This window comes from Bos indicus, chromosome 21 (genome assembly GCF_029378745.1).
Source record: "Bos indicus isolate NIAB-ARS_2022 breed Sahiwal x Tharparkar chromosome 21, NIAB-ARS_B.indTharparkar_mat_pri_1.0, whole genome shotgun sequence".
In the NCBI taxonomy this organism is placed as follows: domain Eukaryota; kingdom Metazoa; phylum Chordata; class Mammalia; order Artiodactyla; family Bovidae; genus Bos; species Bos indicus.
In genome coordinates this window covers 34,158,282-34,172,581 of record NC_091780.1, presented here as the reverse complement: position 1 = coordinate 34,172,581, position 14,300 = coordinate 34,158,282, and the positions used below count along the sequence as shown (strand labels likewise).

Genomic DNA, 14,300 nt, shown 5'->3' with positions numbered 1-14,300 from the left:
CCTAAAGGAGATCAGTCCTGGGTATTCACTGGAAGGACTGATGTTGAAGCTGAAACTCCAATACTCTGGCCACCTGATGTGAAGAGCTGACTCGTCTGAAAAGACCCTGATGCTGGGAAAGACTGAGGGCAGGAAGAGAAGGGGGTGACAGAGGATGAGAGGATTGGATGGCATCACCGTCTCAATGGATATGGGTTTGGGTGGACTCCGGGAGTTGGTGATGGACAGGGAGGTCTGGTGTGCTGCGGTTCATGGGGTCGCAAAGAGTCAGACATGACTGAGTGACTGAACTAAACTGATATGGAATCCAGAAAAAATAGTACTAATGAACCTACATGCAGGGCAGGAACAGAGACACAAACATGGAGAACAGACTTGTGGACACAGGAAGGGAAGGAGATGGTGGGAATTGAGAGAGCAGCAGTGAAACATTTACACTACCATATGTAAAATAGTGGAAACTTGCTGTGTAACACAGGGAGCTTATCCTGGTTCAGTTCAATTCAGTCGCTCAGTCGTGTCCGACTCTTTGCAACCCCATGGACTGCAGCACACCAGGCCTCCCTGTCCATCACCAACTCCCAGAGTTTATTCAAACTCATTTCCATTGAGTCAGTGATGCCATCCAGCCATCTCATCCTGTTGTCCCCTTGTCCTCCCATCTTCAGTCTTTGCCAGCATCAGGGTCTATTCCAATGAGTCAGTTCTTTGCATCAGGTGGCCACAGTATTGGAGCTTCAGCTTCAGCATCAGTCCTTCCGATGAATATTCAGAACTGACTTCCTTTAGGATGGACCAGTTGGATCTCCTTGTAGTCCAAGGGACCCTCAACAGTCTTCTCCAACACCACAGTTCAAAAGCATCAATTCTTCGGCACTCAGCTTTCTTTACAGTCCAACTCTCACATCCATACATGACTACTAGAAAAACCACAACTTTGACTAGATGGACCTTTGCTGGCAAAGTAATGTCTCTGCTTTTTAATATGTTGTCTAGGTTGGTCATAACTTTTCTTCCAAGGAGCAAGCGTCTTTCAATCTCATAGCTGCAGTCACCATCTGCAGTGATTTTGGAGTCCAAGAAAATAAAGTCTGTCACTGTTTCCCATTGCTTCCCCATCTATTTGCCATGAAGTGATGGGACCAGATGCCATGATCTTAAGTTTTCTGAATGTTGAGTTTTAAGCCAACTTTTTCACTCTCCTTTTTCACTTTTATCAAGAGTCTCTTTAGTTCTTCTTCGCTTTCTGCCATAAGGGTGGTGTCATCTGCATATCTGAGGTTATTGATATTTCTCCCAGCAATCTTGATTCCAGCTTTTGCTTCATCCAGTCTGGCATTTCGCATGATGTACTCTGCATATAAGTTAAATAAGCAGGCAATTGCAGCCTTGACATATTCCTCTCCCAATCTGGAACCAGTCTGTTGTTCCATGTCCAGTTCTAACTGTTGCTTCCTGATCTGCATATTTCCTAAGATTTCTCAGAAGGCAGCTCAGGTGGTCTGGTATTCCCATCTCTTTAAGAATTTTCCACAATTTATTGTGATCCACACAGTCAAAGGCTTTGGCATAGTCAATAAAGCAGAAGAAGTTTTTCTGGAACTCTCTTGGTTTTTTGATGATCCAACAGACATTGGTGATTTGATCTCTGGTTCCTCTTGCCTTTTCTAAATCCAGCTTGAACATCTGGAAGTTCACAGTTCACGTACTGTTGAAGCCTGGCTTGGAGAATTTTGAGCATTACTTTGCTAGCATGTGAGATGAGTGCAATCGTGCAGTAGTTTGAACATTCTTTGGTACCGCCTTTCTTTGGGATTGGAATGAAAACTGACCTTTCCCAGTCCTCTAGCCACTGCTGAGTTTTCCAAACCTGCTGGCATATTGAGTGCACTACTTCCACAGCATCATCTTTTAGGATGTGAAATAGCTCAACTGGAATTCCATCACCTCCACTAGCTTTGTTTGTAGTGATGCTTCCTAAGGCCCACTTGACTTCACATTCCAGGATGTCTGGCTCTAGGTGAGTGATCACACCATCGTGGTTATCTGGGTCATGAAGATCTTTTTTGTATAATTCTCCTGGGTATTCTTGCCACCTCTTCTGAATATCTTCTGCTTCTGTTAGGTCCATACAATTTCTGTCTTTATTGTGCCCATCTTTGCATGAAAAGTCCCTTGGTATCTCTAATTTTCTTGAAGAGATCTCTAGTCTTTCCCATTCTATTGTTTGTCTCTATTTCTTTGCTTTGATCACTGAGGAAGGCTTTTGTATCTCTCCTGCTATTCTTTGGAACGCTGTATTCAAATGGGTTTATGTTTCCTTTTCTCCTTTGCCTTTAGCTTCTCTTCTTTTCTCAGCTATTTATAAGACTTCCTCAGACAACCTTTTTTTGCCCTTTTGCATTTCTTTTTCTTGGGGATGGTCTTGATTACTGCCTCTTGCACAATGTCATGAATGTTAGGTCCATGAATCAAGGCACATTGGAAGTGGTCAAACAGGAGATGGCAAGAGCAAACATCAACATTTTAGGAAATCAGAGAACTAAAATGGACTGGAATGGGTGAATTTAACTCAGATGACCATTATATCTATTACTGTGGGCAAGAATCCCTTAGAAGAAATGGAACAGCCATCATAGAAACAAAAGAGTCCAAAATGCAGTACTTGGATGCAATCTCAGACAGACAGAATGATCTCTGTTCCTTTTCAAGGCTTAACCTGGTACTGTCACAACAGGCGGGGGGGTAGGGGTGGTGGGATGTTCAAGAGGGAGGAGACATTTTTGGAGTTTAACCTGGTATTCTGTCAAAAATTAGGTTTAGGGTGGGGGTGGGGGTGGGCAGGAGGTTCAAGAGGAGGGGATATATGTATAACAGATGATTTATGCTGTTGTACAGCAGAGACCAACACAACATTGTAAAGCAGTTATCCTCCAATTAAAAACAAATTTTTATAAAAGCACTTCCAATATTATCTCCTAGAAACAGTATTATCACTATTAGATTACTTATCACATTTTCTTTATTGATTGCTTTTTGTTCCTATCTGCACACTGCACACATCATCTCCCAATGTGAGATGATGTATGAGAAACTCCTTTAAGGACTCAATGTTATTACTAATGTGAATGACTAAATTTCTGATTATTTTGTTAAAATGTTATGGGTAATAACCAAATTATCCAAATTATCTTCGGGTATAAAATGCACATTTGTGCTCCATCTGTGTTTCTACTTTTTTACATTAAAATTTCAAAAGAAAAAAAAAGATGTTTAAATATATGTTTGTGTCGCATTACTCATATGCAGTTGAATGTTACTCAGCCATAAAAAGAATGGAATAATGACATTTGCAGCTACACGAATGGACCTAGAGATGATCATACTAAGCAAAATAAGTTAGAGAGACAAATACCTTGTGATATCACTTGAATGTGGAATCTAAAATATGCTACAAATGAACATATCTATGAAACAGAAATAAACTCACAGACACAGAGAACAGCCTTGTGGTTGCCAAGGAGGAGAGCAGGTGGGGCAGGGAGGAACTGGGAATTTAGGATGGGCAGATGCAAACTATTATATATAGCATAGATAAACAACTAGCTCCTACTGTACAGCAAAGGAACCATATTCAGTGCCCTGTGATGACCGTAACAGAGAGAAAGTGAAAAAGAATGTACATGTGACTGAATCACTTTGCTGTACAGCAAAAATCAACACAACACTATAAATCAACTCTAAAATTTTTTTAAGTTGAACAAATTATATAAATAAAAGAAATGAAAGGGCTGCAGTAAAACTGTCAGATAAAAGATTAAGGCAAAAACATTAAAAGAGTTAATTCATGCCTAAACAATGTATATTATTACTGAGGGTACAACTCACTAATAATATATATTGCTATAATTTTCCATTGAGGTAATTTGATTATGTCAAAACATAATATAGAACATAAAACAGGTATATAAAATTTTCAAGAATAAATTTTTAAAGTCAATAGAAGAGAATTAATACAATCTTCTGTAATGAATCAAGCAGCAAAACAAATATTTTTAAAAATAATACAGATACTGAGTTCAATAATCTTATCAGGCTTTGTATCTCCAGTGAAGGAATACACATACTGTATACCTGGCTTCAGTTGTTAGGACAAATGGTAATGGATATTCATCAGTAGAAAATCAACCCTGATCTAAGTTTCATAATTTATATACACATTTATTCAAAATGGGTCATAGACTTAAACGTAAAATGTCAAACTATAAAACTTTTAGGAAAAACGTAAGAGAAGCCTTCAAGATCTAGAGTGAGGCAATGAATTCTTCAACTGGACACCAAAAGCACAACCTATTAAGGAGAAACTGATCAGACTTCTTGAAAATTAAAAACTTTCATTCTGCAAAAGGATCCTTATTAGGAGGCTTTTTAAAAAAAGTTACAGGCTGGAAAAAAATATTTACAAATCACATATATGACAAAGACTCATGACCAGTATCTAGAATACACAAAGAACTCTTAAAACTCAGTGATGGAAAAAAAAAATCCAATCCATAGTGGGCAAAAGACACAAAACACATTTCAACAAAGAACTATACAGATGGCAAATAAGTACATGAAAAGATGTTCAACATCATTACATTAACCACTAGGGAAATGCAAGCTAAAACCACAATGATACACTACATGCCCGCTGCTGCTGCTGCTGCTAAGTCGCTTCAGTCGTGTCCGACTCTGTGCGACCCCAAAGACGGCAGCCCACCAGGCTCCCCCGTCCCTGGGATTCTCCAGGCAAGAACACTGGAGTGGGTTGCCATTTCCTTCTCCAATGCATGGAAGTGAAAAGTGAAAGTGAAGTCGCTCAGTTGTGTCCAACCCTTTGCAACCCCATGGACTGCAGACTACCAGGCTCCTCCGTCCATGGGATTCTCCAGGCAAGAATACTGCCCACTAGAACAGCTAAAATAAAAAACACTGACAACACCAAGTACAAGTAAGGATGTGGAGAAATTGAATAACTCATACATTCATACATACTCATACATTCATACACTGCTGATGGAACTACTAAATGGGGCAGCCATTTAAAAAAAAAAAAAAAAGCCTAAACACGCAGACATCTCTGGTGGTCCAGAGGTTAAGAATCTGCCTGCCAATGCAGGGGACACTGAGTTTGATGCCTGGTCCAGGAAAATTCCACATGCTGTGGGGCAACTAAGCTCATCTCCACAACTCCTAAGCCAGCACAGTACAACCACAGAAAGCCTGCACACAGCAACAAAGACCCACTGCAGCCAAAAATAAATAAATAGCCAAAACGGAGGCTATAAAAAAAAAACACCTAAACACGCAACTCACATGACCCAGCAGTTGCATGACTGGTCATTTATCTCAGAGAATGGAAGACTTAACTCACAAAAAAACCTGTACTTGAATGTTTATATCAGGTTTACTTCTAATAGCCTCAAACTGGAACAGGCTAGATGACTTTCCACGTGTCAAAGGTTAAACACAAACCATGGTAGGAGAAAAAGTGAAAAAAGCCAACCCCAAAAGATTACATTCTTTATGATTCCATTTGTGTAATATTCTTGAAATGACAGCTATAGAAATGAGAAGAGAAGAGTGGTTCCCAGGAGTGAGAGAAGGGGCAGAGACACAAGGAAAACAGGGATGGCTATAAATGAGCAACATGAGGGATCCCTGTGGTTAGGGAAACATTCTGCATCTTGACCATATGATGTCAATATCCTGGTATTGACACTATACTATTGTTTTGCAAGATGTTACCAATACGGAAAACCAGGCAGGATATATGGAATCTCTCTGTATTCTTTCTTATAAATACATATGGATCTACAGCTATCTCAAACAAAAAGGTCAAAAAAAAAAAAAATCAATGTCTTCTACCACATTAACAAAGCAAATGAGAAATCATGTATGATCACGTCAACAAATGCAGAAAGATAATCTGACAAAATTCAACATCATCCATGATATAAAAAAGGAGCAGTGGCATCTATAAAACAATTATAGATAACATCATATTAATGGTGAAACAATGAATTCTTTCCCCCGAAGACTGGGACAAGGCAAGAATACTCTCACCGGTTCTGCTTCTTATTCAACATTATATTACAGGTGTTAGCTACTGCAATAAGAAAAAGAAATAAAAAGCATAAATATTGGAAATGAAGATGTAAAGTTATTTTTATTTGTAAACTTTATTGTTGACTGTGCATGTAGAAAACCCTAGGGAACGTACCCCCCCACACACACACACACAAAAATCCTACTATATGAAACTTTAGCAGGGCTTCCCAGGTGGCACTAGTGGTAAATAACTGTCTGCCAATGCAGGAAACATAAGAGACACAGGTTCGATCCCTGGGTCGGAAAGATCCCCTGAAGGAGGATATGGCAACCCACTCCAGTATTCTTGCCTGGAGAATACCATGGACAGAGGAGCCTGGTGGGCTACAGTCCATGGGGTTGCAAAGTGTTGGATACGACTGAGCGACTTCACTTTCACTTTAATATAAAAGTTAAAACAAAAGCTACTGGGGTGGGGAACAGAACACCTAAGTGACCTTAGAGTAGAGAAAGATTTCTTAGACAAAACAGAAATAAGTAGTACTAATCATAAAAGAAAAAAATCTGATGAATTAGATTTCATCAAAATTTAAAAGTCCTGCTCATCAAAAATCATCATTAAAGAATACAAATTGGAAGAGGTGTTAAAAAAAAAAGACGCTGGGAGGCAACTAGAGCAGTCTATTTAAGAGACAGTGGTAAGCTGTAATAGGCAGAAGCAATGGAGAAGGGAATAAGTTGAGATTCAAGACCAAGACTGATACAGGTGATGGTCTGAATTTGGTAATGATTTAATATAGTAATAGGTAACAGAAAGGGGGGGGGGAATCACCCTTAAGAAAATAAAAGGTGAATGCAACACATGTAATCCCACAGCTTTTACACACATACCATCATACTGTGTAACAATAGCAGCAGCTAGTATTTATTGCTCATTTACTATGTCTCAGGACTGAGTTAAAACTTTAGGGGCCTTCTTTAGGGCCCTTCAATCTTCATGACAACCCTATGAGACAGCTACTTTACTAACCCATTTTACAGATGGGGAATTTACAACAGAGAGATTATAATGGATATTTACACACTTGTAATCAGAGCAGAAAGGCAGCTTCTTAGCATATTCTCCACGTGTATGTGCTATTCCACCGCATTCACTTATCAGTTTTTCTCTCAATGGACATTTAGATAATTCAATTTTTCACAATTATAGTTAATGCAGCAAAGATCAATTTCATTCAGTGCTTACCTTGAATAATTTTCTCAGGATAAAGCCTCAGTCAGTCAAAAGGTAAAACCACCTAGGTTTGATTACAATATACCATAGTAGAAAACTATCTTTTTTCCAAAACAAATCATTTTCAATTTTTTTTCAAACGAAATCATGCTCTGGATGGGTTAAGATAATCATACATTTAAAACAAAGGTACTGTAAAAAAAAAAATTTAGGGAGGTATTCCATATAATCTAGCCCCATTTCAACATCATCCCAATGAAGGCTACCTCCAAGGATCAAGCATTTCAAGAAAACTCCCAGATTTTTGATGGTAAAAAGATGTTTCTGCCCTCTATTATAACCACACCAAAACAAGAAAAGAAAAAAGGAAAGCCACAGTTAAGGAGAAAATATTCCCAACAGATAGGATCCAGAATATATAAGGAATACTTACAAATAAATAAAAAGAAAACATCAGTTTTTTAAAGCAGGCAAAAGAAGTTATACAAATAGTCAATAAACATACGAAAAGCTGTTCAACATCATTAGTTTATCAGGGAAATGTGAATTGAAACACAATGAGACACCCAAATGTCCAAGATGGATGAATGTATAAACACTCCATTAAAATAGAGTATCATTCAGTCTTAAAAAAGGAAGGTTCTGATATATGTTACAACATAGAAGAACCTTGAAAACATTAAGTGAAAATGAAATAAGACACAGAAGGACATATCTTGTATGATTCCGTTCACACGAGGCATCTAGAACAGTCAACCTCACAGGGGCAGAAAGTAGAATGGTGGCTTCCAGGGGCTGGGAGAGCAGGAGATGAAGTGCTACTATTCAAAAGGTACAAAGTTTCAGTTTGATATGATAAAAAAGTTCATGATGGTGATGGTTGCATGACAATGTGAGTGCACTCAATGCCACTGAACTGTACACTTAAAAACTGTTAAAATGATACATTTTATCATTTTGTATGATAAAATGTATACTTTATCATACAAAATGATAAAATGTATACTTCATCATACAAAATGATAAAATGTATACTTTACCACAATTTTTGAAAGTGTTAGGTTGGGAAAAGACCACCATAGATACTATATCCACTGCTGCTGCTGCTAAGTCGCTTTAGTCATGTCCGACTCTGTGTGACCCCATAGACGGCAGCCGACTAGGCTCCTCTGTCCCTGGGATTCTCCAGGCAAGAACACTGAAGTGGGTTGCCATTTCCTTCTCCAATGCATGAAAGTGAAAAGTGAAAGTGAAGTCGCTCAGTCGTGTCTGACTCTTAGCGACCCCATGGACTGCAGCCTACCAGGCTCCTCTGTCCATGGGATTTTCCAGTACTATAGATCAAAAATGAAAGCACCAAATGTCTGTGATAATGCAAAGCACTGGAACAACTCTTAACTGCTGATAGTGTAAAATGATACAAGCACTCTGGAAGAGAGGTTGGCAGTTTCTTATAATATTAAATATATATCTGTGACCCAAAATTTCCTTTCTAGGATTTACCCAGGAGAAATAAAAACATATATTAACAAAAAGACTTGTACACAAGTGTACAAAGTACCTTTATAACAGTCAAAAATTGGAAACAAGGAGAAGAGAGGAAACAAATCATGGTATTAACTACACCACAGAACACCACTTAACAATAAAAAAGAACAAACTACTTACTCGACTAATACAAGGTAGATGATACTCAAAAACTGAAAGTCACACAGATACATTTATATGAGTCTATTTATAAGAATTTCTACAAGAGTAACTATAGTGAGAAAAATCAGAAGTCTTCCACCTATAGGTCAGAAAATTGACTAGAAAGAGGCAGAGGGACTTGTGGGGTAATGAAAATGTTCTTTGTTTTTACTGATGCAGTAGTCACAAGATTATACACAGCTAGCAAAATTTACTGAATTGGGCATTTAACATTTGTGCATTATTCTGTATGCAAGGTATATCTTAATTTTTTTAAAAAAGGAGGGAAACTACATGCAGCCAACATAACCTGTATAGTATGACACAGAATATTTAGTCATTCCTTCAATAAGAAGAGGTTAATTTCCCAGAAAGGTTTTCCATAAAACATAAAGACGAAAACTCACACACTGGATAATGCCGGCAAAGATTTCTATTAGGCATCTCATAAATGTCCAAAACCAAATTTTTAATTTCTTTAGCCTAACACTCAACATCCCCCAATTTGTTCCTTCCCAAGCTTTTTTCACTGCTTTTCAGGTGGCTCAGAAGTAAAGAATCCACCTGCCAAGGCAGAACATGTGGGTTAGATCCCTGGGTTGGGAAGAGCCCTTGGAGGAGGAAATGGTTACCCACTCCAGTATTCTTGCCTGGAAAAAACCCATGGAGAGAGGAGCCTGGCTGGCTAACAATCCTTGGGGCGGGGGGCGGGGGGGGGCGTGTCACAAAAAGTTGGACACAACTGAGCCTCAAGCTTTTCCCATCTCAATAAATGGCATCAACATATACTATACTGCTTATACAAAGGGGAAAAAAAGTCAGGAGTTTTCTTGATTCCTTTCTTTGTCCTTCGTCCCATACATTCATCAATAAGTCCTATTGTCACTACTTCAAAGATAAGTCCATCTCTCTCCATCTCCACTGCTACTTACCTACTCTAAGTCACTATCATCTCATAATTGCAGCAGTCCCCTGTTATATCTCTGCTTCGACTTCTGCCCCTCTAATTCTTTCTCTACACTGCAGCCAGAGCAAATTTTAAAAGGTAAATCAGTTGTCATGATTCTGCTTAACTTCCTTTCCATAGACTGCAAGCCCTACACAATCTCATTTCTACTAACTTCTACAGACAAATTCCCTGGTGGCTCAGATAGTAAAGCGTCTGCCTACAATGCAGGAGACCTGGGTTCGATCCTGGGTGGGGAAGATCCCCTGGAGAAGGAAATGGCACCCCACTCCAGTACTCTTGCCTGGAAAATCCCATGGACGGAGAAGCCTCGTAGGCTACAGTCCATGGGGTCGCAAAAAGTTGGACACGACTGAGCGACTTCACTTTCATAGACAACTTCATCTCTCACCACTCCTTTTCCCTGTTCTCCAGACAAATTGACCTTATCACTGTCCCTTAAATACATCAAGCTTGTTCCCTGCAAAATTCTGCACCAGGTATTTTCAGAACACTCTTTCCCCAGTTACATGAATGGCTAGTTCTATCTCGTCTTTCAGTTGCCTTCGAAAATGTCACCACACCAAAGAGGCCTTCCCTGGCTACCCAATTTAATGTGGCTAAACTCTCTATCACTCTCCAACACTTTCTGTTATAATTTCAAAATGACTCACCATATGAATTATCTTATTTATATTGTATGTGTCACCCCAATAGAATGGAAGCTCCAGGAGGGCAAGGGACCTTGTCTGTTTTGTTCAGACAATAAGATTGCCTAGAATGGAAAAGGAACTCAGTAAATATTAATTCAATCAAAGGAGACATAATAAACCTGACAGAAGTTAATCACTCAAAATCTAGAGTTATCTAAATATCTATATCTAAATGCCTTAGCTCTCCTTGGAAATGGTTCCAAAAACACAATATCCCTAAGCGTATTCTATGTGAAATTCTATGTAAGATATGAAACCTAACACTGTTCTACACACAAAAGGAAGTCAGCAAGCAGCAGGTGACATAGGGGCTTCCCTGGTGCTTAGCGGTCAAGAATCCACCTGCCAATGCACCAGACCCGAGGTTGACCCCTATGTCAGTAAGATCCCCTGGAGAAGGAAATGGCAACTCACTATTCTTGCCTGGGAAATCCCATGGACAGAGGAGCCTAAGAGGATACAGTCCATGGGGTCGCAAATAGTCAGACACAACTTAGCAACTAAACAACAATAACATACAATATTAAGCATAAAATGAAACACTGGCTTAGCTGTTCCACAAAAAAAAGAAAAGAAATAGAACAGCATTTTAAACAGTTTTCAAATATTAATTTCAGAAATATATCTACATAAAACATAAGTCTAAAAAAAGAAAAATAGTAGAAATATATTTAAAGGAGCATAAAAAGCACTCCTTCAGTTAAAAAAAAAAAAAAAGAGGACTGTCTCATTAGAAACACAAAAATGTAAAGACAAACTCCGGTAGTTCTCTATTTAACTGAGCAAGTATCACAAAACTATGCTGACAGAACAGACAATAAAAGAAACACTGCATCAGCAGGGTCATCCATAATTTTTTTTTTTACTACAGAGTATTTCAAACATATACAAAGGTAGACAGACCAGCATAATGAACCCCACATACCCCTCACTGAGTTGCAACAATTATCAATTTATCTCAAGGAATTTAAGAAATCAAATGAATTTCCAATGCAACACAATTTCCATGACACTGATGACAGAAAAAGGCACAAAACACCCATGATTTTATGCTTACTTTCCCGTTCCTGACTGACCTTTGTCTACTTAAAGCCACAAAATTATGAAGTTCCTTTCCTATCATTTATACTCCACCATAATCCTACTCTGATGCTTACTTTAGATTGATGCAAAACGAAAAGCTGTAACTGGAATTTTAGAAATGCCAGAAATCAATCAGATGGGAGAAGACTTCTATTTCTCCATTCAACATATATGTTTAAGACACTCACTACACATACAAGTTTATATTATGTCAATAATAACTAATAAGTAGGATTTTTAATAGTTTTAAAGAAAATTTCTTTATTAACTGAAAACAGTAAATCTAAAACAAGTGGAGTGCCAACATATGGATTTCTAATCAGATGAACACACTAAGGGAGAACACACCCAAATCAAGACACAGTATTTTGGACACCCCAGAAGGTTCCACTGTGCTCCCACAAAGGTAGCCATTATTCTGATATCTATCACAAAAGAGTCATTTACCTGTTTTTGAACTTCATATAAATGGAATCATAAAAGTTCTCTCAAAGCGTTGGCTTCTTTTGCTCCATGTTACATCTGGGAGACTCACCTTGTTGCATGTAGCAGCAGTTCATTCTCTCTCGTGGCTATATAGTATTCCATTACATAACTATGCCTCAAGGTATTTATCCATCCTGCTCCTGAGAGACGGACTATTTCCAGTTTGGGGGCCATTATGAATAGAGAATTAAACAGTTTTGTATATGCCTTTGTAGTGGACAAATGTACCCATTTATGCTGGGCATATTACGAAGCAGTAAACACAGGTTCAATCCCTGGGTTAGGAAGATCACCTGGAGGAGGAAACAGCAACCCAGTCCAGTATTCTTGCCTGGAAAATTCCATGAAGAGAGGAGCCTGGCAGGCGACAGTCCATGGGTCGCAATGAGTTGGGCACGACTGAGCAATAAGCACACTAGACACAGGCTGATCCTGCTCAAACACTATTAGGATTTCCAGACTACCAAATGTCGCACTATGAGACACTACCGAATCACTTTTCTTGTAAGAAGCCTTTAGATAACAAAGTCAGGTAGACCGAAATGGTCTTCCACTCATCATGCAATTCAAGTAGTTGTCAGAAATGATTCAAAAGCAATCAGCTGATTACAGAGCTACAAACTTTCATCTCATCCACATCTGACAGAACTCTTCAGCATTCAGATCCAATCCTTTGATCTGCTAAGGACAATTAAATCGACAATTATGGATAAGTGGTTAGTTACGGATTTCTGAAAAACTAGATATCTATGTAGAAACGTGTCTATAGAATCAAAAGCTTGGAAATGACAGAGATCTTGAAAGAAAACATCTACTAGTATAATCCTAGTACTAAGTCCCTATCTTCCACAAAAGGCAGCATAGTGAAAAGCCATGGACTTCTGAAGTCACACATTAAAGGCCAGAATTATGAGCAAATTATCCTAATCTGAGTCTCAACTGTCTCAATTATAAAATGGGAAGTAGAGTTGACCCTCGAACAACATGGGCTTGAATGGTACAGGTCCACTCAAAACACCTATTTCCTTCACCAAATACAACAGTACTACATGATGGGCAGTTGCCTGAATGTGAGATGCAGAACCGCAGATACAGAAGAACCATGTATAAGGAGGGCCGACTATAAGTTATTCTCAGATTTTCAATTTTGCAGACAGTTGGAGGCCCTGGCCCCCAATTGTTCAAGAGTCAACTGCATACCAATTAAATGATCTCATAGAACCATTGTGAAGATTAAATGAGATAATCTATATAATTTTTACCATATACCAAATTTTATTTCAAATGTCTCTCTCTCTTTTTTTTTTTTGGTGTAGCTTGCAGGATTTTTGTTCCCTGACCAGGGATCAAACCCATGCCCCCTGCAGTGGAAGAGCAGAGTCTTAACCACTGGGTCACTAGGGAAGTCCTACAAACACCTCCTTTTCACAGAAGGAATACTGGCCAAATAGGGGATTCAAGTCATGGCCCTAGAAAATTATACCATGAGGGTCACCTTCCGTCTCACCTGAACAAAACTACAAAAATGCCTAAATTACCTCTACAACATCTTGGAAATGAAGTCTCAATCTTCAAAGTGGAATACACACATCTTTAGGAGTACACAAAGACATGCAAGCAAGGGAATCAACTTCCACCCTACTCTATCATAAAGCTGATCTGCCCAGATATCAAATAAAGACTTTCAACCATAAAATTTATTACTTTAAAACTGGAGTCAGAAAACTACACCCATGTACCAAATCTGGCCCACTACTACCAAAGCAGTACTGGAACAGAACCTCGTACAGCTCTCTGCTTACCGTCTGGGGCTGTTTCTGCACGTCAATGAGAGACCTGAGTAGTACTAACGGGGACCGCATGGCCCACAAAGCCTACCAGCAAGCCCTTTACAGAAAAAGTATGCTGACTCCTGTTTTAGGATACAATTCTGTGGGGTGCATACAAGTTCAAGAAGAAAAATAAGAAATGGACAAATTCCAAGAAGGATAAAATTACCAAAACTGACTCAAAAAATTTAAAAAAATCCAGACAGACCTACACCAAGTAAAGAAAT

At 38.7% G+C, this 14,300-nt stretch overlaps 1 protein-coding gene across 2 annotated transcripts in view; it reads right to left on the bottom strand.

Annotated features, from left to right (window-relative positions):
• The window catches only part of EDC3 (enhancer of mRNA decapping 3), a 55,256-nt gene that overhangs the window by 38,527 nt on the left and 2,429 nt on the right, over nucleotides 1-14,300 (bottom strand). The window contains exon 2 of one of the 2 annotated variants that reach the window (XM_019983458.2): nucleotides 10,637-10,737. The exons of the other annotated variant lie outside the window; for it this stretch is intronic. The gene's annotated coding sequence lies outside the window, so the exon portion shown is untranslated. The remainder of the gene's footprint in view (nucleotides 1-10,636; nucleotides 10,738-14,300) is intronic. 2 annotated transcript variants of the gene reach the window in all.